Source organism: Mytilus trossulus, chromosome 3 (assembly GCF_036588685.1).
Source record: "Mytilus trossulus isolate FHL-02 chromosome 3, PNRI_Mtr1.1.1.hap1, whole genome shotgun sequence".
Lineage (NCBI taxonomy): Eukaryota > Metazoa > Mollusca > Bivalvia > Mytilida > Mytilidae > Mytilus > Mytilus trossulus.
The window spans coordinates 10,486,019-10,511,230 of record NC_086375.1 but is presented as its reverse complement, the minus strand read 5'-3'; the positions used below and the strand labels follow the sequence as shown (position 1 = coordinate 10,511,230).

The following is a 25,212-nucleotide window of genomic DNA, read 5'->3' as shown; positions in this document are numbered from 1 at the left end:
AGTTCCCATGGGAAAAATTACTTTTCCCATGGGAAGTTTAGAGTTCCCATAGGAACTTTAAAGTTCCCATGGGAAAAGATGAATACAAAAAGTTCCCATGGGAATTAATTCTTCCCATGGGAACAAATTTTCTTCCCATGGGAACAACTTTTCTTCCCATGGGAACAATTTTTTTTCACATAGGAACATTTTTTCTTCCCATGGGAACATATTATTACAATACAAACATTATTTTCCATTTAAATTTTTTTCTTCATAAAAATTACAATTTATTGCGAATACTGGATATATGAGAATAAAAGAGAAAACACTTCTGCCTTAGCTGGATGGAAAGCTGTAGGGCATAACATATTTTGGGAACCTTATAAAACATCTCAGAAAAGCAGATTTGTCTCGGGGTCAAGTTTGCAAATCCGCTGAGAGCAAAAGTTGTTCACCTTAATTTTTGGAGTTAAGTCAAAATGAAGTTGATAACTTGGTTGGTATTGGTTCCCTGATATTTGTCCTAAAATTTTTTGGCTCTAGCACCACTGTTGAAAAAGTTATGCCCCTTTTTTCAACAATTTCCTTAAAGGAAAAGTAGTTTTCCTCAAGGGAAATCAAATTTCCATAGAGGAAAAAGATTTTTCCTCAAAGGGAAATTGTTTTTTTCCTCAAGGGAAATTGTTTTTTAAAGGGAAAAAGATTTCCTTCAAGACAACAAATTTCCCTTAAGGAAATGTTTTCCCTTATTTTTACTTGTTAAACATTTCTTCGCCATACCATGTATACATATAAACAGTATGAATATATATAATTATTACAAGACTGTATAGTTGATGCAAATGATATTCAAAACTTTCATAAATGTTTGACTCAACATTTTTTAATGACATTGAAAATTGATAAAGTCTGACTGTTTAGATCTAGGTATTGTTCATACTTTTTATAAAATTTAACTTTGATTTATAATTTTTTTTTGTAGCAAATGATTCTGTTTTCCTTGTAATTGTTTCAATGCAATACATTAATAAGCAACCAATTTGAATGTCATACCATTTGTGGTGTTCTAAAGAATTTGTTTATATGTTTGCAGATTAAATAATAAAATAAACACTTTTCGTGTTATTCGAAATTAAAATTTTCTTCTGTTTCAACTTGTATACAGTTATTCAATCCACTACGTAAGAATTCAGTGAATACATTATTCCATTCACTTAACATTTTCCTTCAATTCTAAGAGAAAACATTTTTGCAAATTGTTCTTCAAGATCTCCTTCCGTACATTTGATATGAGGGAGCGATGTAAATGAGTGGATAAAACTGACCAGTGTTCCTTTTTCAACAACAAAATAGTATTTGTTCTGCATTCTCCTTTCTTTCGATTAATATATATAATATGTTGATGCTTTTATGCAATAGTGTTTTTGTGTATCTATGATAGAACTCCATTTTGTTTATGGGCATTATCAAGTGATAATGATGAAATTTCCTGTTTCTTTTTTGCAGGAAAGCACACATTCCAGTTCAAATTAATCCAATTATGCACTTTGTAAATAAATTTCAACTTTAAGTTTCCTCTTCAGTAATGACCTATTGATCATGAAAACCAAGATGTCTGATCACCTATAAATACACAAAATAAACAAATAAAATGTTATAAATGGAGAGAGAAACAGCAATAAATGTTTTTCATATGTATCTTTATTTATTAAAATACATTAAGTAAACTTGAACCTCGCGAAAAATGATTAGCTGTGATGTAGACTAGAAAGTATTAAATGCAAAATAAAGTATTCGCAAAAAAATAAGTTGATTTACATTAGTCCAGTCTGTGTTTGCAGGAAATTAACATCATTGGTTGCCATATTCCTATTGTGCCTGTCCAAAGTTCAGAGCCTGTAGTTTTTGTAAGTTTAGTCTGACACTAAAATTTAGTGGTTGTTGTTGTTGTTGTTTCATATCGGTCATATTTATTTTTTGTAATTTATTTTGTAGTAAACTAGGCAATTAGTTTTACAGTTTGGATTGTTTCATTTTTTCATCTTTGGGTCTTTTATAGCTGCCTACTTTGACTTTAGGGTATGGATTTTCTCATTATTGAAGGTCATCACAGGCCTACAATTGCTTTCTTAAAGCAATGATAGTTTTCATATTTAATACACCACATCTTTTTAATTTTTATAGTACATATGTAATCATGATTATCATTCTTCAAGTTCAACAACTTTAAAAAAAAAAAAAAAAAAAAAAAAAAAAAAAGTGGTCTTACCATTTAGGTTTAGTTTGCTTCTGCAAATTTTAAATTGCCTATCATTTCTGCTGTTTATAATTTCTCTGGATCTTCTATAGTTCTTGTCCTATACATAAAAGAGTAAAAGTTATTATTGAATGGCATCTTGCATCAATATTTTTTTTTGCTGTTTAATGTACATGATGTATATTAATGTGTGTTTAATAAGAAGAGTGCACATAAACTTAACATTAACCAAGATAAATAAATAAAGACTAATGAACCATGCCAGGCAGACATATACAGCTATCAAGGCTTCAATACAACAATTATAGTTGACCTATTACTTATAGTTTAAGAAAAATAGTCCAAATCACAAAAACACTGATCAATAAACCATGAAAATGAGATCAAGGTCAAATAAAACCTGCACCACTGACATATAGATCATACCAAGTTCAAAAACACCAACGTGTTTGATATTAATTTTAAGACATGTATAAATGTTCCAGACCATATTAGTATTTTGATCTTACGTTTACGGTCCAGAACTTACAGTCCCACCATATGTGTACAGTCAGACCATTTAAGTATACTTGTACTGTCTGGTACCAGCTCGACCAAACCTGTGTTTTTATTTTAACTGCAATTAAACTTTTTGTATTAATCTATTAAAGATTTCAGTTATGTTGATCTGTACTGTACATTTGTTTCTAATAAACTTGACCAACTTCTTAAAATTGGGCAGACTGTATGCGTACAGTCCAAATGCTTGTATGTTCTGGAACATAAACATGATTAACAAGTATTTGACAGGATGTCATGCTAAAATCCCATTAATATTAGTACTAAATTTTGAGTATATATACATGTAAATCCACAAGTTACTTACTGAAATTCATGGCGAACACTCACCAAAAACTTACAATTTAGAGGAAAGACTGGACAGATGAATGCACTTACACTATCAAAACAGAGCATAAAACTTACCAAAAAACAAGATGTTTTACATTTATCCAGGAGGTTTCTTTCTCTGCCGTCCATCATATAACCTTTGAATTCATTCATGCAAAATATGAAAATCTGCAAAGGTAAGACCTTGAACCTCAGCTTATCCACATTTTGAATTTTGAACTGCATACTTGTCCTTTTCATCTTGCTGACAACCTAAACATAAAAAAATGATAAAAACATAATTCTAGATTGACTTTGTGTTTTTATTTTTGTTGGTACAAAAAATGTTCCCAACTTTAAAACGAAAACATCATCACCAAAAAAGAGGTCATACTAACCTCCGAAATATTTAAACAACAAACCGAAATTATTACTTGATTGAAGATCTTGTCGTAAGTTAATGGCATAGATACTCTTATTTTTGAAAACTTGATGTCTATTGCATACTTATATTCCTTTGTTCGAGAGTATGCATATTTAGATGGACTCCATGGACTTTAAAGTTAAATGAGCATGATTAATTTTACAGTTTTTCAGCTCTATGTGTACATTTTGAGAGAATCTTGCAATACTGTATATTCTGATATTCAGAACTTATTGTGAGGTTTTTATTAATACAACTGAAAGCTGTATCTCATTTTCATTTCTGATACATATTTATGAGATGAAGACAAGTGCCGAAAATTTCTCACTGCATTGAAGACCTTTGGCCGTTGTCTGCTCTTTGATTGGGTTGTTGTCTCTTTGTCAAATTCCCAGTTTCCACTTCCCATTTTATAACATGTATGCTGATTTTTCTTAAATTACAATATTCAATCATGCAATTATGTCCATTATTGAAAATACGGTAAGCAAAAATAAATGCACAAAAAATCTAACATTGTTATATATATGAAAAAGGCTCTTTTTTTTTAATTCAAAACAGTTGCCTACACTGTCAATTTCCTTGTTTGATTTCATATTATTAAAGCCTTTATAGCTAGCTAGATGGTATGCCGGGGCGGATCCAGCCATTTTAAAAAGGGGGGGTTCCCAACCCAAGACAAAGGGGATGGTCCTATATTCATTTGGTTTATTTTATCGTCTCATACAAGAATATATATATGGTTTGAGGGTGGGAAACAGGAATCCCAAATTTTTTAACCTACCCACTGGGGATCTCAACCATTTAAAAGTTTCACGAACATGTGGGGGTGGGGGTGACCCCCATGGACTCTCCCTATATTTCATTTTATTTGTTTTATTATTCTATACAAGAATATATATATATGGTTTAGGGGTGGGGATCTTGACCGTTTACAAGTTTTCAAACTACTTACTAGAGGGGGACGGACTTCCCTTTTTATTTTATTTTATTAATTTTATTGTCCCCCACAAGAATATATATGGTTTAGGGTGGGGATCTGGATCGTTCACAGGATAATAGCACATTATCAAATTGAACAGGGTGGGGTAACCCCCAAACACTTCCTTTTAATTTCATTTGATTTGTTTTATTGTCCCATTTAAGAATATATATGGTTTAGGGGTGGGGATATGGACCGTTGACAAGATAATAGCATACTCTCAAATTGAAGGGGGTGGGGATTACCTGCCATGGACTCACCCTCCCTTCTTTCTTCCCCCCAAAATACCTTTTAATAGTTCCCAATGCACAGATAGTTAACTTTATTTTTCCTTGATTTACACTTTAGAATATACACTATAGAGGGAGGGTAGGGGGGCTCCTAATCCCGAAATCCCAGCTTAAAAACAACATAATCCCAACGTCCCAAAATTCGAATAAAGAATCCCTGAATCCCGAAATCCTGACCTTAAAAACACCCAATCCCGGAGTCCCAATAAAGGTCCTATCACCCCTCACTATACAGGTGTAATTTTTTTTTAAAAGATAATACAACTGAAGACCACAGTGGTATTAATGGTGGTGGGATCCAGAATTTTTCATAAGTGGGGGCCCACCGACTGCCTAAGAGGGGCCTGCTCCTGACATGCATCAGTGATTCCATGTATAATCAACCAATTTTTTTCCCAATCAGGGGGCCCTGAACTCCTGGTCCCCCCTTTTCACCCTCATTTCAATCACCCTGATATAAATTTAGTTTTATCACTTACAATAGGAATGGTTTGAATTCCCCAATAATTCTTGTATACCATTAATATCAACATATTTCATTTTTGATAAATGAATAGCAAAAGTTTTCTATGGGTAGAAATGGATATAGTGGGAAGCTTTCAGGTGGCACGGTAGTATTTGCTTTCCAGAATTTAGGTTGCTCTTTTGTGTACCCTACTTAGGTAAATGTATCTAAACAGTGTGATTGGACAAAAAATACAGTATCAACTGAACATACTTTCCCAAACTGAGTGATGAATCAGGTGTAGAAAAATATGAAATAATTTTATATACAGATGAAAATGAATTTTTGAGATTTTTTTTAAATTTTGCATTCACTGCACCGTAAAAGACCTAAAAGTACTAGTGGCCTTAGGATTTTAAAAATAGCAAAAAAAGTAAACGGTCATGGTACATATCCAAATTCATTTCTGAATGGTAAAATGAAAGTACTTCAGTTAACTGTGAATGTAGAATTTTTTGCAATGTTAGAAAGTGGTGAAAATTCTAAAAAGGCTATCATTATCCCTTATGGCCAGGAAATACTACCGTGCCACCTTAAGGGGGATATTTATTTTTACACTAAATCAATAAAGGAACTTTTTTTACCTATGCAATTTGTAAGTTTATCAATACAAAGTTGATTAAGGGCAACTTTGATAAAAACAAGCCTTAAATTCCACCCCTGAGAGTAAAAATTGCTGATTCAGCAAATTTTGCCTGATCTGTAGGTAATAATGTAAAAATTTACCTAGAAAGTAGAAATTCATTATTTTTATGTAACTTGCACTACATTTTTAATTATAAATGCTCGCTTTGACTTTTCGCAGTGTCTGACACATGTGCAACCACTGAAATTTGAGACGCGTCATTCTTTGGTTGCATGTACATCCTATTATTTTCACCAAAATAAATTAATTGCATAATTTCTTATTTTTTTCAACACAATTACAGCTATACTAGTTTTCTTGAGGTTTAATTTGTAGTTCTGATGTAACATGACACCAGTTGGAGCTTTTGGGGAACTAGTAAGTGGTTAAGGGGTCCTTACTTATTCATTAAGCTCTCATGCTGGTCTGAAATAGAGATAGAAATAGGGGTTTCTTTACATTGAATAGACCTTATTTTTGTCAAAGAATGTATTTATGATGTTATATCAGCAAGATTAAATGGTTTATTCATTTTCCATGCAAATACCATTAGTTGTTAAGATTTTCTGACAGTGAAAAGCACAATAAAGGCAAATTGATTATGTAAGGGGACATAATTTAACTTAATGCATACATGAGAAATAGACAAACAGTCAACTTAGAGATGTGTTCTAGTACATGTATTGTCAAACAGATTTTGGAATAATAGTGAACTGCAATCTAAAGACTCTTGTTGTACTATTCTCATAATCTGAAAATGTTTAAAGTAATATAAGGCATGCTGTAAAATGTGGAATGGACTTTAATACCAGTTTTCATGATTTGGTGCTAAAACTGTTTCTTTCAGTCAGATTAACCATAAACAGAGTTGGCAATCCACTAATTCCTCCTGAATCATCATGTTTGACTTCTGTGTTGATTTGAAACATCATATATTTGGGTTTTGTTCACTCCTTAAGTAAAAATGATAAGATGAAAAAAAGTGAAAATCTGCCAGATGGGGTAGGGATGTAATGTTTCATTTTTTTTTGGTAAGAAATGAGTGCAGACAAGTATTCTTTATTTTAATATGTTCCAAAATAAGAAGTCTATGCATCATAGGTGTCATGACTGGTTTCAAGTTTGTTATGTCTTGGTTAAGGTGGCACGGTAGTATTTGCTTTCCAGAATTTAGGTTGCTCTTTTGTGTACCCTACTTAGGTAAATGTATCTAAACAGTGTGATTGGACAAAAAATACAGTATCAACTGAACATACTTTCCCAAACTGAGTGATGAATCAGGTGTAGAAAAATATGAAATAATTTTATATACAGATGAAAATGAATTTTTGAGATTTTTTTTAAATTTTGCATTCACTGCACCGTAAAAGACCTAAAAGTACTAGTGGCCTTAGGATTTTAAAAATAGCAAAAAAAGTAAACGGTCATGGTACATATCCAAATTCATTTCTGAATGGTAAAATGAAAGTACTTCAGTTAACTGTGAATGTAGAATTTTTTGCAATGTTAGAAAGTGGTGAAAATTCTAAAAAGGCTATCATTATCCCTTATGGCCAGGAAATACTACCGTGCCACCTTCAGATTCACATCATGCCGGTGGCTGTGATCAAAGTGCTAGGTTTTTATGAGCTCGTTGTTTGCAGACTAACTATTTAGGCCAGTGGTGGATAATAGTGTGCTTGCATTAATCTTCTATACCTTCTTAATCAATATATTCAAATACTGACTGCAAGTGTTGTAATACAATCAATGTCTTATTTGAAATCACCGTGCTATTTACATGTGGGATCGAGAATGCAGGGGAAAGAAACTTGTCAATTATGTTTATTTCTAAGCCAAAATAAATGAGCCGCCGTAAAATTAACCTTGGGTAATCCTCAAATTGGTGAAAGAGGCTTTACGGGCTGACTACTAATACATGTATTAATCTCAAAATAACTCGGCAGCGTCAAATAACAGTGCACGTAAGGCTCGTCTCGGAAGGGGTGTCTTTTTTTCTGTCTTCTTTTTTTTAGTTATATTTTTTATAACTTACACTTTTTTCCATTATTCTATTTCTTTCACTATTCTTTATTCCTTTTTTTCTTTGTCCTTTGCTGTCTATTCTGTTAATTCACATCCATACCCTCGTATGTGGACTATGTAGTTTATTTTTCAGTTCTGGCAGAGATATTAGATACAATATATATGTCTCTGGTTCTGGTATTATACGATAAGTCAATTTCTTTTTCATGCAGTGTCATGAAATATAATGGTTTTATGCATATCAGCCAAGAGTGTGCGTAACATTTTAATAAACTATTCAACACTATATACACGTTATGTCAATTTTATTAAAATCGATGAAGAACATGAATTTGGCAGCTAGTGCCCCTAAAACAGGTAAAGTTCAATTAACAAATTCTGATCTACTGGCATTCAACCCCAAATTACTTACTTGCTGTATATTGATAAATGCGATTGTATATCGTCAATACCTCAACATCGAGAATACGTTTTATCGGAGCACAGATGAATTATCACGTTTTGATTTTCTTTAATTACAGATAAATGGGGTCCTAACCCAGGACAAAAGGGGAGGTTCAACTACATGTCCCCATTCAAATGCATTGATCGGCCAAAAAAAGGGGGTCCAACCCCCGGAACCCCCCTCTGGATCCGCGCCTGAATCGAACTTAGATAGATATGTTAATTCTTATAATAAAATAATGAGGGCACGTGTCACTGATTACACAACTACTGAGCCATGAACTATCCAACAAAATTGATTGGATTATCTTTATTGTTTTTTTTTAGGAATTATATTGTTAGTTCAGTTTTACCTTTAACATGAATTTGCATATAGAAAAATTAAATATCTCTTTCGATGTACTTTTTCAGTTTATTTTTCATGATGACGGGTAAATATATTTTTTGTGTTTTGCAGTTCACGAATAAATAAAATTATTTTATATATAGTTGCGTTTTTTCTGTAACAAGTTCGATTTTTGTTTTTCAGTGTGATTCTTTTCTATCTCTCTCTAAATCAAGTTTTTCAACAAACACAATGTTGAATGAATATCAAAAATACGAAAATCTTAAAACCTAGTGATTTATTCATTTTAAACGTAACAATATTACTTCCCGCATGGTCACACTGTACTAACAATACAATCTATAAACAATAAAGATAATCCAATCAATTTTGTTGATTGGATAATTCATGGCTCAGTAGTTGTGTAATCAGTGACACGTGCCCTCATTATTTTATAAGAATAAACATATCTATCTAAGTTCAAATTCTACCAAATTTAACTCTAAAATAAGAAGCGTATAACGAATATATGCATCCATCCTGTACATGCGATGACTATAAAGGTCCTGAGTGCACTTCGTATGTCATGAGTGCAATCAAGAGGCCCTTCAAGCGGTGTTTAGACGTACCGTTATTCTTCTGGAGGCTTCAATTTTTTTTTTTATCAATAACTTATACACAAGGAGACATTTTTTTTTTGACAGCATGCTGAACCCCAGTTAATGAGCAAACACAAATCTGAGACTTCTATAACACATGTGTTATAGTAGTCTCAGCACAAATTAAGAAAGAAAATCGTTTACAATTAAATTTTATAGAAGGAAAAATAGGGGGGCGGGGGTAATAAACAAATTTCATTTACGCTCACATACTTCTAAAAAAGATTTGCATATGTAAGCTCTCTATAGATAATGTTGAACTTTTTCAGGAGTTTTGAAAAAAAGAATATATATACAGGTTAATTTCGACTAAAGTAGTGATTCTTTTTATAGATTTGGTACCTCAGTTTCGACTCAACATTTCTTTTTGAATTGTTAGATGGCAAACTCTTTAGGAGAATATTGTATCTGTTCTTTATGTAATTATGGTGATATTGGCGATAAGATTCATTATTTTATAACAAGGCCTTGTACAAATCCTTGATTATAGAATGTTTGGCAATATAAAAAGACGAAAGTAGGCAAACCTTCATTAAGCAGGGTTTCACAAGTTGATCTCCATGAATGAATGAATTTTATTTCTCATAAACTACAAGTTACATAATTACAGAGAATATATAAGCAATTACATAAAATATTGAAGCACATGTGAACAATACAAACATAAACATTAAATTACAAACTAACCAGGAGGAGTGACCCTCACATTTATAATTTTTATAAATCTACAAAGTTTTTCAAGAACAATATGATTATTAGAGCTCATTAATTGTTGATATTTATAAATATTTGGACGAAGAGTACAATAGTTTGGTAACAACCTCTTTCTTTCTTGAGTAAGAGCATTACATGACATAACATAATGATATTCATCACCTACGTCACTTGATTCGCAAAGATGACACAACCTATCATTTCTTGATATGTTATTCCACCTTCCCGTCTCGATAGGTAATCGGTGACTTCCACATCTAAATTTACACAATAAAAATTGATTATATATTGACAATTTGGAAAAATAGCTTTCTAATTTAATATCAGTTTTAAAAATTCTATAACATAAGCATTTAGGAGTAGTGTTAATTTCGCTTAGGCAATTCTGCAAAAACTGGTCTTTAAGTTTCAACTCAATACTTTTGATTACCCATTTATCTAACATTTGATTCGACCAGATATTTGACATTCCACAGGTATCAAAAACAGTTTTTACAAATGATATCCATTAGCAGTTAAGACCATAGTTATGAAAATTAATATACAATAGTTTATATAAAAGACATGAAATTTTACTTTCTTTACCACATAGTAATCTACATAAGAAACTAACCATACGAACTTTGGCATTAATAATTACAGGATATCTACCCAATTCCGCATAGACAATACAGCTAGGCGTACTCTGTTTTAAATGTAGAACAAGCTTACAAAATTTTAAATGTATACGTTCTATCAAATCAAAATTTTCAAATCCCCAAATTTCCGAACCATAAAGAAGAATAGGTAAAACTATCTTATCAAACATGTCTAACTGACATTCTATAGTCAAACTGTTTTGTCTACACTTTTTTAAAATACCATACATTGCTTTTGTAGCTTGTTCACAAATATATTTTCGGGTCTTTAAAAAAGAACCACTTCTAGCAAAAAATATACCGAGGTATTTATACTCAGTTACAATTTCTAATTCTCTATTCTGTATAACAAATCTAATATTTTTGGGTTGTCTCCCTTTGGAGAATATAAGAACTTTTGTCTTGTTAACATTTATTTTGAGTTGCCATTTTTCACAATAATCATCAAATTCATTTAAATGTTTTGTAAATCTTCACTACTCTCGGAAAACATCACAGTGTCATCCGCATATAATAACATAAATATTTTTAAAAATACTGTTAACTCATGTTCGAGGTCATCACTAATAGAATTTACACCAAGTACATCTTTGCCTTCAAAAAAATGTTGTAAATCATTTAAAAATATTGCAAACAGAGCAGGGGAAAGATTTTCTCCCTGTCTTACACCCATTTCACAAGTAAATAACTCTGATTTCTCACCATTAAATATAATGCGTGATTTTACATTTTCGTACATATTTTGTATAATACGGAAAAATTTGCCATTTATATTATTCTCTAAAAGTTTAAATAATAAAAAATTTCTTTGTATAAAATCAAAGGCCTTTTCAAAATCGACAAAGGCACAGTAAAGTTTCTTCTTTCTTAATCTAAGTAACTCGAATAGTGCATATACTGAAAATAAATGATCAGTAGTTGAGTATCCATGTCTGAAACCTGCTTGATTTTCTAGTAAAATAGAGTACTCATCAAGATAATCACACAATCTAGTGTTTAAAATAGAAGTAAAAATCTTACCAAGACATGACAAAAGAGTGATAGGACGGTAATTCTGTGGTTCGGCAGAGCTACCTTTGTTCTTAAAGACTGGTATGACATTACCTATAATCCATGCCTCGGGTAAAATACCCGAATCAAAAATAATATTAAATATATACACATAAATATCAATCATACAATCAATAGACGAGGAAATGTATTCATTTACAATCATATCGTCACCCGAAGATTTGTTATTTTTTATATGTTTTATAGCTTTTAATATTTCTTCAGCTGTAATACTATCATTTAACATAGAATTTGAACATTCTTGACTAATATCATTGTTAATATCATAAGTATCTCCTTCATACTTATTTTTGTTTATATCTTTAAAAAAAGTAAACAATGACTCAGTGGTGATATTACAATTGTTTTTATGTTTAACTTTATTCCAAATTTTCCAAAATTCCCTGGGGTTTTTGAATCTCATATTTCTCATCTTAGTGCGCAAGTTTTCGTTATATAGTTTAATATTCTCATCCATGACTTTTTTGTAATGTTTTTCTGACTGTCGAAGTCTTTCTTTAAATAAATTAGAGCCATAGTGTTTATAAAGTCTTCTGCTTTTTCTAAATTCTTGTCTAACCTTTTTACAGTCTTTATTAAACCAATCTTTGTTTGAAAAATTCCCTTCCCCGCCAATGTTTTTTGAATTTTTAGTTAATACCCCAAAAGTGTCTTTTGCAGCACTCAATAATACAGTCGTAATATCACTTACAATACTATCTACAGTACCTTGATCAACTGAACTTATATCATCATATTTAGACATTACATTTAACAATATTTCGTTTACTTTATCAACATCAATGTTGTTTTTGTATTCATTTGTCTTTTCGTGTTTCCATTTACCAATGTGTACATTTTTGTCATTAATTACTTCGCTTTCACCTTGTGTAGCATTACAACCATTTACAGTTAAAGACAAGCACAAAGGAGCGTGTATATCTGAGAATAAATTACAAAAATCAGAAACTTCAAAATCATCTACTTTACATAAAATATTAGCAGTACATACAATGTAATCTACTACACTAATACTTCGACTTGTTGGTTTACCAAGTACTCGGTCTTTACCGACTCTTCCGTTTAAAATATACATGTTATTATTTTTACAAAATTGAATTAATTTTCTTCCATATGAATTGACAACAGTATCAGAACTATTACGTATTCTTGGTATCTTAAGATCGTCTAAGACATGAATGTCATTAAACTCATTTACATCAATAAAATCGGTTAAATGTTCTTCGAAATCAGATATATTAAAAAAATCTTGTTCATTTGCAGTGCGACTATTGAAATCACCAAGAAGAAAAATACAGTTACTATTCTTTTGTAATTCAAGAAATTCTATTTCAATTTCTGACATCGCATTTTCAGACGTATAACGAGTATTTTCAGGCGGGATATACACTATACCCATTATTATATCATCTTCAGTTCTAAATAATATTTTATCTACTCTAAACCATAAAACAAAAGGACAATCGGTTTCTATACAATGAATAAATTTTGCATACTGTGATCTATAGCCTAAAGCTATCCCACCTGATCTAAAGCTAGTAAATTTTTTCCTGTTTTTATAATGAAAAGTAAAATCTTCAAAACTAATTTCATCTAAATCGTCCAATTTTGTTTCAGTAAGACATAAAAAATCATTACATTTTAATAAATCTCTAAATTCTTGATACAGTAGTTTACGTTTTAATCCACAAACATTTAGTGACAATAGATGAACAATATCTTTATTTACATGATTATAATTACTACTAGTGTTAATGTGAGAGTTAGTTCCATCTGAATGATTTAAACTGTCTTTTAATTATAGGTTAGACAATACTTGGTCATGTTTTATGAAGATTTAAGCCCATAAAACATGACCAAGTATTGTCTGACCAATTTAGAACATATTCACACTTTCGAGTGACCTTACAAAATGATCCTTGCCCATTGTAATATTCAAACCTAAATAAGAGTTCACTTTTTATAATTAACTAAAAATAAAACATAGGTAATGATCATTTCAATGGATGGAATGAAATAGCACTGACATAGTTTGTGAGGACCAAAAGGATAAATAGTTTTTCTTCTGCTTCAGGTAAAATTTAATACTTATATATCTTTAGATCTAATTTTAAAAAGCGCCATATTGTTATATAAATCCCCGTTTTTATTATTTTTTTTATAAACATAAAACTCTCTATATGAATATTTGAATTCAGACCATTCACCGTTAAATGTTACCTTTTATTGATAAATTTTCATGTTTTGTGTTTCTCCGAAAAAAAATCCTCTTCTTTATATATCAGCAGTCTGGTATTGTTTTCTTGAGAGAAAAAAAAACAAATATTCCCTCAAATTTTGGGTATATAAATTAAATAAAAATTATTTTTACCTCCATCCTTACCCTATATATTTTTTTGTTTATTTTATATATACAATGGATGTGTACCATTAGAAAATGTTTGAAAATTTGTAAAATTCCAAAGGTTTTTGTTTTAATCTTTGCTCTTTCGTCCTTAATCAGTATAGTCCATTTTCCTAAGGAAAATGCCTCAGGGGATTGTACACTTCATTAGTGCGGTTATTTTAAGAGTTCCCATAATTAACTGACAATGAAAAGTCATTCATGTATAGCATTTCATAGTGCATGGAAAACCATGTACTATGAAAATTAGAGGGGAAAAAAATGACTTTTCATTGGACGAGAAGGGGTGAGTATGTTCTAAAGTGTCCGTTAAACCTCCATGGTTTACCTAGCTCTGTTTTCCACGTCTACGAGGGGCTCCACGGGGACGGTCGTTGTTCTGTTGAGGACCTCTGCGGGATGGTTCTTTTTGTCGTGCACCTTCTTTTTCTTGTTGTTGCCTTTTATCCGTTTCCATGTGACGATCTTTGCCGTTAATAAACAGCTTGTCTCGTTTGAAGTGCGTCTTCTGCCCTTGTTTTTTTGCCTCTTTATAATATGGCCAGAGAAGTTTGCGGCGGTCATTCACCTCTTTCGGGAACTGTTCATTCACCCCAAATTTGGTATCTTTGAGGTTTCGCGCAAAAGATCTGACCAATTCGCGATCTTTGAAGTTTTTAAATCTGCACACTATTGGTCTGGTCATAAAAGTGTCTCTGTCGTCGATTTTAATTTGTGTTTTTTTTCCAAATCTATGTGCGCGCTGAAAGTCCATTACAATATCCATTTTCATATTTATTTTCATAAAGTCCTTTATAATGTCTTCAGTTTGCTCTGATGTTTCATTTTCGGAAAGTTCAGGTATACCCGAGAACACAAGGTTTTCCCTCATAGACCTTGTTTGTAAGTCTACATGTCGCTCATGTAATTCATCCATATCAGCCCTCAGACAATCGAAACCGTTAATCATTTCACCGTGTTCACTTTTAATTTCCGTGATTGTTTTTTTAAGATATTCACTCTCAGATTTACTACTTTCAAAATTTTGGTTCATAAACTCCATACTTTTTTCAACTTCATCAATTCGTTTTGAGCCTTTCTCAACAGTTTTTGTCAAACTTTTAACACTGATTTCAAAATTTCCAATCTTTTTGGTTAATTCATCAATACTAGACAGTTTTGTAAATATTTCTTCAACTTTCTGAACCAAAAAATCTATTTTATCACCGGACTCGCTGCCTTGATTTAAAGTGGATTGCATAATTGGCGGGGGCATCGAGTGACTCGGGCTCTGAGAGGGTACGGGATAATATCCTGACATAGGAGACATCTGTTGAAAAACCGGAGATGCGAAATTTTGTTGAGGCTGAATAAAGTGCTGCATGTTTTGTTTTCCCTGTATCATTTGACAAGAGTCATAAGAAGTCATAGTAGAAGTAGAAGGTAATATAGGATCAATTTTGTTTTGTACTGCTGCCGATTGTTTATTTACATTTTTAACTTTGTGAGTACTACTCTTTTTTGTTTGTTTTTGTTTTTGAGGTTTCTCACCGCTGATATTTTGATCCTTCGAATTCTTCCTTTTTCGAGTCCCATTTCCATCCTTTTTTGAATTCATACAGTATCACAAGTCAGTTCATTCGTATATTCACAAGAATAAATTCTCATAATCTAATTTTAAAGTTCATTTCTATAAATTTCGTTAATTTTTTAACGAGCCAAAAAAATAACGTCCATACTGTTCACACATGCGCAAAAAAATTCCAAGCGGCCCACATTGTACATCGAATAAGATCTATATTTTTCAACGTTTTCAAAATGAAATAACTTGAATTGAAAATCTCCCAACTGTGAAAATTTGTTATTTCTAAACGTCTTTAATTATTATTTCGGAAAGAAAAAAAATATTTAGCATATTCATATAATTTCATAATTTTTTCCAAGGAAACCTTTTTTTTTGCAAAGTTTACTTCTTTATAATTTTAACCATCACCAGCGACATATTCTCTGCCATCACCAATTAGTCCTAATTATTAAAGATCAAATGACAAATTCAAATGATGATTGGTATATCGTATTAAATATGACCATCGGTCATCCGTGACGTATCCCGAATAACGGCGCATACCGATAGATAGATAGTTTATTAATTAGCGTTTCGCAATTTAAATTTCATCAAGGCGACTTAATTAAACCAGAGACATATAATACAATTGTATTATATGTCTCTGATTAAACCAGTTACTATACAAATCTTGAAAAAAACGATATGCATGTACTTTTTAATATTTTCAAAACAAATGACGAAAACGTTTAGTGTAAAAATCACCGAATATAAATGTTTCTTTCTGCCAAAAATATATTTGCAGGTTTTGGCATTTGTAAATGACATTAACGTGTTGGAATCCTAATGCAAAAGACAGTCGATTCAAACTGAAATAACTTCTTAAAAGATGGTTTGATTTTTCCAGAGACACATGTATTATATGTCCATGTATTATATATGTCTCAATACATGTATTATATGTCTCTGAACAAAAAAACAAAATAACAAAATTATAAAATAAGTTATCAATCTAATGTAAACCCTGAACTCTCATTATTATATATACATGTCCTAAGTTACTTAATGTCCTGTGTGCAACACAAGCTGTTCTTAATTATATGCATACTATGTATCAGTGGCGGATCCAGAGGGAGGGTTTCGGGGGGTTGGAACCACCCCTTTTTTGTACGATCAATGCATTTGAATGGGGACATATGGTTGGAACCACCCCCTCCCCGTTTTGTCCTGGGTTGCCCCCTTTAAAAATTGCTGGATCCGCCACAGAGGTATATTTATATATATGTGTTTATCAGACCAAATGACTTCCCAATTAGCAGAGGCGGATTTCGTTTTTTTCCAGCTGCACCCCCTTAATCTTGGGAAACAAATGGTAGATTATAGAGGGAATCACGGAAGCATGACTGGACGTGACCCCTCTAAGGCAGTCAATGAGTCCCCACTTATGAACATTTCTGGATCAACCATTGCTTAGTTCTAGCAGAGACATATAATACATGTATTATATGTCTCTGGTTCTAGTTATCTTAGGTCCTAGTGTGAACTAAAGCCAATGGGTCTTTTTAAACACATCTTAATTCATACATGTATACGTTTTGTCACGGATTTGTTCATGCAATTTTGAAATTATGTTTACTCAATGCGTAATTACTGAAGTTTATATATATTTGCTTCTTTTCTTCTTAATTTCATATAAATTATTTTTGGATTTTTTTTCTTCGAAAAATTAGTGGTGTTGAAATAGGGAATGGACACAGATACCTTATCACATTTAACAAAAGAAATGTTGTATAATGTCATCAATCTGTATTACACGTAGACAGGATGTTCTCTAGAAAACTATACGTTATACACACCCGAGAATACACGCACTGTCGTAATGGAAAATTACTGTATGTTATAGTTACCTGTAATCAGCTTTGCAACACGGTACCATGTCATAACAGTTCAAAAAGATTTTCTCCAAATCAAAATGGAATATTCATTTTTTCTTTAAAATTTAAAACTTTAAAAAGAAGACTTTGACAAAATTATGAAATAGAAAGAATTGAACAATTTAAAATCGTATTTTAACAAAGATTTAGATATAATTTTACAACGATCCTTAAAAAATAACCAACCAAACGTTGAATCAAACGATATGAAACTACGCAGTTTTACATCAAAATACTGACACACACCAGTTTGCCACCTCAGTATGCAAGGCAAGGGTGCTTTTTAGCATTATTATTTTAAAATCTTAAGAGGTTCCCCAGCAGTTACTTACAAATTTAACTCTAAAATGAGAAGTGTATAACGATCTATAACGAATATATACATCCATCATGTGTGTATATATATAGATACGACGACTATATATGGTCTGTCATGAGTGCACTTTGTATGCCCTGCATGTGTGCACTCAGGAGGTCCTCCTGAGCGGTGTTTAGACGTACCGGAAAATCTTATCTGATTCATCGGTTACACTCCCCTGTCACCAGTGATTCTTTTTCGCTGACATTCTGAAAAAAGTATTGTGTAGTCCCTGTGTAAGTGTTGACTCTCAATTTGCACATGTGATTTTTTAACACTCCCTTGACTTCTGAAAACAACAGTTATTCAGTTCACTGATTAAGATGGAAGGTAAACGAACAGAAAGCCACAGGACATTCCGACAAAAAGTCACAGGACAAAAAGTCAGACACATGCCTGACTCAGACATAAAGTAACAAAGTTGATAAGACAAAAAGTCACAAACAATTTGTTTGAATATAAATAAAAAAAAGGTCTTGAAATATCTTCTTTTTATTACATGTATATACATACATCCATTTTTAATTTAAAGAAATTGTTCATAATAATATAAAAAAGAAGATGTGGTATGATTGCCAATGAGACAACTGTCCACAAGAGACCAAAATGACACAGACATTAACAACTTTAGGTCTTTACGGCCTTCAACAATGAGCCAATATAAAATAGATGTGGTATGATTGCCAATGAGACAACTGTCCACAAGAGACCAAAATGACACAGACATTAACAACTTTAGGTCTTTACGGCCTTCAACAATGAGCCAATATAAAAAAGATGTGGTATGATTGCCAATGAGACAACTGTCCACAAGAGACCAAAATGACACAGACATTAACAACCATACTAGGTCACTATACAGCCTTCAACAATGAGCAAAGCCCGAGGTAAAGCCCATACCGCATAGTCAGCTGTAAAAGGCAATCATACCATATTAAATTATGAATTTTTACAAAGTCTTTTTTTATATGCCATGTCCTTTGTAACAGTTGTATTATTCCATCAGGTCCTTAGTGCACATTTTTGTTCTTAGTGCACTAAGGAGGTCCTTTGCGGTATTACTACGGACCCCATATATTTGAAGCTGTTCAAAATACTGTGCATTATAGGTACGTGTATCAGATTGAACAACAATTGTCATATATATAAAAAGAGTAAGTTATCTTGTATGAAATATGTCCACTGGAACAACAAATGGAAGTTTTTAACGACCTTGACTGGCTATACAGCCCAGTTGCACGGTCGGTCCACTGGAACGACTGTGCAAGTGCTATATATATATTATAGCCAGTCATGGTCGTTAAAAACTTCCATTTGTTGTTGTCCACTGAAAATAAGCTCTTGAAAATATTATGGATGAAATAGCAAGTAAAGGATGAAATTAAATTGGATGAAATGTGTCAATTTGTTTGGTAAAGTAGTATGTCAGAAGTTGTCAAACTTAATTATAGACCCTTCAGGGGCGGATCCAGCCATTCTAAAAAGGGAGTTCCTAAATCAGGACAAAAAAAGGGGGGGTTAATTACATGTCCCCATTCAAATGCATTGATAGTCCAAAAAATGGGGGGTCTTTGACACATTCCCCATTTCCATTCTCAATTTTATCATGTAGTTGTCGTAGTCCAAAGACACTTGGTTTTCGCATAATTACTTAAAGTATAAGTTAACAGAAATCTATGAAACTCAAACACAGGGTTTGTGACCAGAGTTTAGGAATTACATGAATTAGGGGCGAAAAGGGGCCAATATTAAACTTGTTTGATTTTATAGAAAATTGAATTATTGGGGTACTTTGATATATATATATATTCCAAATCTAACTGTGTATTTACATGATTTAGATTCCTAGTTTTTTGGTCCTGTTTAAATTGGTCTATCTTAAGGTTCAAAGGGTCCAAAATTAAACTTATTTTGATTTTAATAATATTTAAATTCTTGGTGTTCTTTAATATGCCGAATCTGAATATTTACTTAGATTTTTAGTATGGGCCCAAATTCAAGTTGGTCAAAATTGGGGTCCAATATTTTACTTTGTTTGATTTCCAAAAAATTGAATATATGGGGTTCTTTGATATGCTGAATCTAACCATTCATTTAGATTTTTGATATTCTGGCCCGTTATCAAATTGGTCCACAGTGAGATCTAAAGGGTCCAAAATTGAACTTTATTTGATTTCATCAAAAATGAATTATTTGAGTTCTTTGATCATGTTGATATGCTGCATCTAACCATGTATTAAGATTTTGAATATTGGAACATTTTAGAGGTTAATTGTCAATTTAAAATTTTTAAGTACTTGGACCACATTCATTCTGTGTCAGAAACCTATGCTGCATCAACTATTGAATCACAATCCAAATTTAAAATTCAGAGTTGTATCCAGCTTGAATGTTGTGTCCATACTTGTCCCAACTGTTCAGGGTTTATTTAAGTTTATGTTTGTATCAAGCTGAGCCATGCATAGCATTCTTATTGGTTATTTATATATATTAATTTCAACTTTTGACGAGTGAGACACATACAGATTATACTGTAAACAATATTTCAGAGTTTAACGTAGCCAAGCAAAAAAAATCATAGAAGAATAGTTGAATCATGTTTTTGTTGTCCAATGAAAAATTAGTACAAACAAGAAGAAAAAGTATGGGAATGTTTGTTTTTTAAACTATTGACCAGGGTGAAAGTCTTTGAAAGTCATGACTGAAAAAAAGTTTGTGAAATGAAATAGCACAAATATTCCATTCAAATTAAATATTGTTGTATATAAAGAAAATACTGATGTTTAATAATAGTTTTTACCCTTTTCATGTTTTATAGGACAAGAAATATATATAGAAAAATAATGAAAAATATAAACAGTTTCAATAGAAATGAGCGACAAAACAAGATAAACAGAATACAACAAGGCCTAAATGGTAAGACCACTTCTATAAACTGTAAATTCAGAAATTATTGCTAGCATTTATTATTGTGATTTTTTAGGGAAATGACAACCAATGACAACTCATTGTGATTACAAAAAAAATCTGCATCAATTATATTTATACATGATATATATATATGTTTCTGTTATCAAAATATGATTTTTTACATTACTCGCATTACTAAAAACCTCTGGATGATTTCTGAAATACAGTAATAAACACGATAAAAGTAATTGCCTTTGAATGATGACTCTTATAAAAATAAGAAGATGTGGTATGGTAAATGAGTGACTTATCCACTAGAGTTAAAAAAAGTGGATGCAAGAAATTAAAGGCCAATGATGGACTGGCCTTCAATAATGAGACAACACTTCCTTTATAAGTCAGCCAATAAAGATCCCAACATGAAAAGATTTAAACAATCCAATTTAGTTCAGGCCATAGTTATTATATTTTTAGTTTTACGAAATTTTTTGACAAAACCAATGGGTAGGAGGACGAAAAAAAATAATAAAAAAAATGCTGCTGCTGCTGATTTTTTTTTAATACCAACCGTCAATATCAAATTTTTTTTTTTTTATTTCACCAGGAGATTTTCTACTAGTGTAACAACTATTTTTTTTTCTTGACAAGGTTTGAATTGAAAATCAATGTGCAAAAACTTACTAAATCACCAAGAGCATAAATTTAGATTCTTTCATGCAGTTATGAACTAAAATTTATTTTTTTTTGCATGAAAAACACTGGGTCGGAGGAGAAAAAAAAATAAAAATCAACATTTTTAATTTTATATTTTTTCCTATTTGGCAAAAATTAGGGTAGGAGGGTTCGTAAAACTAAAAATAAAAAAACTACGGCCTCAATATGTTCAAAAACAATAACAATTAAAAAAAAAAAACATGTCTGTGAGCACTCAACCTCTTACCTGACCATAATATAGGACAGTGGTTCAAATAACACAACATATGAACATTCTATATCAACTTTTGCAAGTGGCTAAACTTTAAATATCACTGCAAGGCACTAAACAACGAATATTAAATCTTGGACATAAAGCACTGAAATAAGAGAACTCATATAAAGCATGACAAGTCAGAATATCAAATGAAAGTTTCTCAAATGTTAAAGTCATATGAAACGAGTGAGTGAAGAAAAATAAAGTTTGTCCAATTTTTGAAGCAATGCATGTATACATCATAAACTTCATTCACAAGTATATCATATAAATCGTCAATTTTTTTGTCTCTCTGTTTGTTATGATTTAACAAATAATGCTGCTCATTAAATGCTGTGTTTTGAAGCTGAGTTTTACCGATTGTCACCTTATAGTACACAAATCCCAAAAAGCATGGGTATTGAGCACGTGTTTAACATGTATAATCAGCTATTTGTTTATTTCAATGACAGATCCTTGCATATTTTGTGGTCACCGGATTTTTACGAGGAGGGTTACGCTCGGGTCACTATGCATATGGAAAATATATATCGGCGTATTGCTTCCTGGAAGCAAGCAATTAAAAATAAGTAAACTTCTTCTAAATGTGGACAAATTAAAGAATTTTCCTCAGAAAAAAGTATATGTACTTAAGTTGTACATGTATAATGAAAACTATCCATTTAGTTATAAAAAACATATGCATATTTTTTTTTAATTTGAGATTTCTTATGACTTTAATTAAAACATGATAAAATAAGCTTATTTATATTTCTGTTTTTTTATGCATTTATCATGTTTATAACTTTATTTTTTTTATTTTGTGTATTTATAGGTCAAATATCTTGGTTTTTATGATCATCGTCAGGTCCTGCAAGTCTATACTGAAGAGGAAACTTATTTATTAATACTTTTCTACATAATGTGCTAATTGGATTAATTAATGTGAAATGAACTCAATTGTGTGTTTTTCTGGAAAAAGAAATAGAAAAAATTCTACAAAATTGCTATAAACAAAATGGAGTACTATCAAAGATGCACAAGAACACAATGGTGTAAAATGTAACAACCTACATATTCACTGATGGATTATGGAGAAATTAAGAAAAAAAATAGTATCTTTGTCATGTTTGTTGTTGAAATAAACACATGCGTTATCCAATCATGTACATAATATTATGTACATGGCTCTCCATCATATCAAATATACAGAGAAGATGTTTGAAGAACAAGTTGCCAAAATTTATTCAACCAATTGAAGGAAGATGTCTTGTGGATGGAATTATTTATGCACTGAACTGTTATGTAGGGGTTAGAATAATTATACACAGCAGCTGAAACAGAAGACAAGTTAATTTGACATGAAAAGTGTTTATTTTATTTAATATGCAAATATAAGCACAATATTAATAACATCACAAATAGTATGATATTCAGTGTTTTGCTTATTATTGTATTGTCTTAAACATGTTAAACAGTCAGCTTTTTGTTTTTGTATGTTTAATACTCACCATGAAAAATTGTATTAAAGTTTATATTAATATCTTTTGTATCAATAATTCAGTCTAGGAGAAAATATATTTATACTGTTTGTACTGTTATGAAATTTCCATAGAGGAAAAACATTTCCTTAAGGGAAATTTGATGTTCAGAATTTTCCTTAGAAGAAATTTGAAGAACAATGATTTCCTTAGAGGAAATTTCCTCAAAGGAAAATTTGAAGCGGCAAATTTCCTCAAAAGAAAAAGAATTTCCTCAAAGGAAATAATTATGCAGCAAATTCCCTAAGGGAAATCTTTTTCCCTTGAGGAAAACTCTTTTTCCTCTAAGGAAATTGTTGAAAAAAGGGGCATAACTTTTTCAACAGTGGTGCTAGAGCCAAACATTTTTAGAACAAATATCAGAGAACCAATACTTATCAAGTTATCAACTTTATTTTGACTTAACTCCAGAAATTAAGGTGACAACTTTTGCACTCAGCGGAATTGCAAACTTGTCCCAGATACTGTTAATATTCTTATACAAGACCTGTTTATTGTCTCTTGCTTATGATCTTAGATATATATTATAAATGCTGTATGTTTATGCTTATGACCTTAGATATATTATTGCTGTATGTTGATTGTCACTTGCTTATGACCTTAGATATATCATTGCTGCATGTTAATGCTTATGACCTTAGATACATTATTGCTGTATGTTAATGCTTATGACCTTAGATACATTATTGTTGTATGTTGATTGTCACTTGCTTATGACCTTAGATATATTATTGCTGCATGTTTATGCTTATGACCTTAGATATACTATTGCTGTCTGTTGATTGTCTTTTGCTTATGACCTTAGATATACAATGTATAATATTGCTGCATGTTTATGCTTATGACCTTAGATATACTATTGCTGCATGTTTATTGTCACTTGCTTATGACCTTAGATATACTATTCATGTTATTTGTGCAGGTTTATTGACATTTGCTTAAGTTATTTTATTGCTGTTAGTTTAATTTTCTGTTTTTGTTTCATACATTTTTACTTGATGGTGTTATCTCAGTGAAAGATGAAATATTAAAACACATGTGCCTTATTTGTTATACGAATTGTAATGTTTTTTCTTTTTGAAAATGATATTCTCAAATGTACATAACTTAAATTAAGAAGTGTTGAAATTAAGTAAGGATATGGTATGTGATTGCCAATGAGACAACTAAAAACCAGAGATAAAGGTATTTTCAGCCAGTGACTGAACAGCCGTCAACAATGAGCAAGACCTATCAACATTTAAATGTCTGCATGAAAAAAACACAAAATCATTCAAATGGATAAACATAAGACACTGTGTGAAAGCTAAATATGCAAAACTATATATACTGAAAATTCAGAAATTATTGCTAGCAATTGTAAGTGCGATTTTTCTCAATTTCATCATTTTTTTGTGTGCAAAATTAAGAATTATCCTGTTTAGTTCATAAAAAATTTAAATATGCAAGTGTATATTATTGTGATCATAACCCTGTCACTATTTTCACAATAATAAAAACAGCAATAATTTCTGAATTTATAGTAGTTAAATTTTAAAAACTGGATTTGCACTATGACACATAGCGATTTACTTTCAATTAATCATGCTAAGACAAAAATCGTAGAACACACAATTATACATTTCTACAATTAAAATACAAAGAAATATTTGTACCCATAATAACTTAGTCTGTTTTGTGAAATTGCTTCACTCATGCAATGAGATGATTTTTTTATGTTTTCTTTTTAGTTATATCACTTCCCATGTGAACAATTATTGTTCCC

At 31.3% G+C, this 25,212-nt stretch overlaps 2 long non-coding RNA genes across 2 annotated transcripts; one reads left to right on the top strand and one right to left on the bottom strand.

Annotated features, from left to right (window-relative positions):
* Positions 1-271: 271 nt before the first annotated feature.
* Positions 272-7,827, bottom strand: LOC134710135 (uncharacterized). The gene is made up of 4 exons (XR_010106098.1): positions 7,631-7,827; positions 3,203-3,379; positions 2,252-2,339; positions 272-1,605 (listed from the first exon to the last, which is right to left on the bottom strand). It is a non-coding gene; the product is annotated as an uncharacterized LOC134710135 (long non-coding RNA).
* A 10,393-nt stretch (positions 7,828-18,220) lies between these two features.
* On the top strand, positions 18,221-24,500 carry LOC134710134 (uncharacterized). Its single transcript, XR_010106097.1, has 3 exons — positions 18,221-18,283; positions 20,866-20,963; positions 22,742-24,500. It is a non-coding gene; the product is annotated as an uncharacterized LOC134710134 (long non-coding RNA).
* Positions 24,501-25,212: the final 712 nt, after the last annotated feature.